The 3,589-nt window shown below is 34.7% G+C and overlaps 1 protein-coding gene across 1 annotated transcript in view; it reads left to right on the top strand.

The window, feature by feature from the left end:
* Window positions 1-3,589, top strand: part of Mdn1 (midasin AAA ATPase 1) — a 167,478-nt gene that overhangs the window by 42,142 nt on the left and 121,747 nt on the right. The gene's annotated exons all lie outside the window — the stretch shown is intronic.

Below are 3,589 nucleotides of genomic sequence, written 5' to 3' on the forward strand. Positions count from 1 at the left end.
CTCCCTCCCTCCCTCCCTCTCTCCTTCCCCCGCCTCTCTTTCTCTCTTTCCTTTCTTTCTTTGTGTGAAGACGCATATGGAGGCCAGAGGAAAAATTGTAAGAGTTGTTTCTTACTCATCATGTGAATCCTGGGGATTAGGTTTAGCTGCAGGTGTCTTTACCCAATGACCCATATCATTTTAAAGAACACTTGAGGTACTTGCCCTCAAAGATGATTATTTTGGAGTTAAAAAAAGCAGATGCGTACATAATAACGTTAGGATTGTGTGTATAGTAGAGCTCTAGAGTGTAAGTTCTAGCGTTTTAATATAATTTTCAGTCTATAGAGATGCTTCTGTAGGTCTACTTTTTAACTAGACATGTCTATAATACTATACACTTCTCTAAATATGTTTTCATCTAAATATATTTTCATTAATTTACTATTTATGAGTATTATTAACATAAATGACATTTATCTTGTACCAACTGAGCATGGCCTGAGTCCATCTAAGAATTGTAGTAGTGATTTTTTTTTTTTTTTTTTTGCTATTTTTGAGACAGGGTCTCCCTGTAGCCCCAGCTGGCCTGGAACTCACTATGTAGACCAGGCTGGCCTTGAACTCACAGAGATCTGCCTGCCTCTGTCTCCCAAGTGCTGGGATTAAAGATGTGTGCTACCACGCCTGGCTTGTAGTGTTATTTGAACCATTATAGATTAGACATTTTTTTTTTTTCCTTAAGTTTCTGGGTATTTATCCTTCACTATCTTGTGTGTACAAGGTAAATACTCTGCTAGTGAGCTATACCCTAGCCAACCTGCAAGTTGATTAAAATATATTAAGTATATAGATGTTTGACTATACCCTGTTGCAAATGATAATACAGAATTGTCGCCAACATATGATTAGCTATACTTTTGTTTTGGTGTTGCTTGATGGATTACTAGAGTATATTTTTCATGTTTGTGTATGGGTAGAAACATGCCTTATTTTCACTACTCTTTTATTAATTAGGAAGTGGTATAAATCAAATATTTTAATATGGTTTAGATCCCTATGTGGCTCCCTAAAGAATCGTTGTGTATAAAACGAGAAGATCCAAAATAATTTTGAAAAGATAAGGGAATAGAAAACAAAGTTCAGAAATAATTTTGAAAAGATAAGGGAATAGAAAACAAAATTCAGTAGTAGACAAAGCACCCCTATCACCTGCTTTCCCTTTACCCTAGTTTATATAATCTGTAGCTGTTAAGCCAGTGCCTAGTAATATATAGTAGAAGTTTTCTTTTTGTCTCTTTGATTAGAGATCATAAGCTATGTAAGAACAGAACCTTGTGGGTATTGTTGACTCACGGCCTAACATAAGCAGATGTTAGTGAAGAAAAGTTTGAAGTTCCCTTATTTTATCTACAAGGAACCTGACTCCTCAGTAGAGATACTCAGTACAAGGCCATTGAGATCAACTCAGCTCATGATCTCTTCTCATAGCCAGTAAGCAGATAGTAACCCATGAGTTCTCTAGTTACGTTTTGCTATTAAATAATGTACTTTAGCATCTTTTTCTCTTTGGGAGGTGAGGGGACGTTCTCCCTCGGTAGCCTTGGGTGGCATGGAACTTGCTGTGTAGACCAGGCTGGCCTCAAACTCAGAGATCTGGCCCTCTTTGCTGAGGCATGTGCCACCACACCTAGTATCTTTTTTTCCATTTATAACCTTTATTTTCCTTGGTAATAAAATTTTTCCCCTTGTTCTTTAATTGTAGTATTTAATATTATAGTCTACAATAGATTATATACTTAATAGACCTCTGTGCTAGCCCTTGGGAGATAGAAGCGGAGGCCTCAGAAGTTGAAGGTCATCCTCTGTTGCATATTAAATTGGATGCCAGCATGGACTACATGGAATCCTATCGCAAAAGAAAAACTGTCTTTTAGTGAGAACAGTATTTCCTATCATTTTCCCTATTATCTTTTCTCATCCCAATATTAGGTGAGATTTAAATTAGTTTATTTCCCTAGTGAGATAAGATCAGTGCTAAGGAATAAGAAAAAAAACTGATAACCGAAATAAAAACTTAGCTTCACACAACTCTTGGGATGTCTTAAGATTTACTGTATTGGGGCTGGAGAGATGGCTCAGCAGTTAAGAACACCGGTTGTTCTTGCAGAAGACCTGGGTTCGAATCCCAGCACCCACATGGCAGCTAACAACTGTCTGTAACTCCAGTTCCAGGGGATCCTACAGCCTCTTCTGTCCTCCATGGGCATTGCACAACATGGTTGCACTTACGTACATGCAGGCAATACATGCATACACATAAAATAAAAATAATAATAAATAAAAAAAATAAAAGATTTCCTGTATTCTCACACACACAGCATTGTTTTTTCTTCTTTGTCCAATTTTTGTCCTATGGGAGGAATTCTCCTTTCCCAATTGAAATTACATGAAGTTTCATTATTTTTTTTAAGTATTTATTTAATAACCACATAATTAGAAGAATCATTTCATTACAACAGTGTTGACATATTCAGTAACAATTTCCAGAGCTAAGATGCATCTCTTTCAAAATTGGCTGTAAATTTTTAGGTTTACAGTTGAATTAATACAGTTGCACAATATTGTACTCAGTATAAACCCTATAAGACATAAAATTAAATGAGGTCTTAACCTTTAAAAAAGATCTCCATTTCATTATTAAAATACACAGTTTCATACAGAAAAATTCATTTTTAATGCAGTTGACACTAAGATGTTTGCACATGGCGTTTCTAATCTTAATTTATCAGATTATTACTAGTCACACTTAGTTATTTTCTGAGCTACTTGGCATCTGAGCATGGATATAAAGTCATCAGGTAGATTTCAGTGGTAATGTTTTTCACATCTCCTAATTATTAAGGAGCAAATTTTTATGCTTTGAAGAATTATTTAAAAAAAAATTTTTTTTTTTAGATTTAATAACCACCTGACTAGAAGAAGCATTTCATTACAGTGTTAATATATTCAGTAACACACTCCAGAGCAAGGATACATCTCTTTTGCAAATGGCTGTAAATTTTTAAGTTGACAGTTGAATTAATACAGTTATACAATTTTGAACTCAGTATAAACCCTGTAAGATATAAAATTGAATGAGATTTTACCCTTTAAAGAAGATCTCCATTTCATTTTAAAATATGCTGTTTCCTACATTTTAAAAATATTTTAAATTTTTTTTAGAAAGTGGCTATAAAATTTTTAAGTTCGCTGTTGAACTAATACAGTTATACAGTATTGAACGCAGTACAAGCCCTGTAAGACATAAAATTGAATGAGTTTTTTTAAAAAAAAATTTATTTATTATTTTCATTTTATGTTTATGTGTGTATTATCTACATGTGTGTAAGTGAACACGTATTGTGCAATGCCTGCGGAGGACAGAAGAGACTGTCAGATCCCCTAGAACTGGTGTTACAGACAATTGTTAGCTGCCATGTGGGTGCTGGGATTTGAACCCAGGTCTTCTGCAAGAACAACCAGTGATCTTAACTGCTGAACCATCTCTCCAGCCCCCTTGAGTTTTTAACCTTTAAAAAAGATCTCCATTTCATTTTAAAATATGCTG

This window comes from Nannospalax galili, unplaced genomic scaffold (genome assembly GCF_000622305.1).
Source record: "Nannospalax galili isolate Female #2095 unplaced genomic scaffold, S.galili_v1.0 scaffold1467, whole genome shotgun sequence".
NCBI classification, from domain to species: Eukaryota; Metazoa; Chordata; class Mammalia; order Rodentia; family Spalacidae; genus Nannospalax; species Nannospalax galili.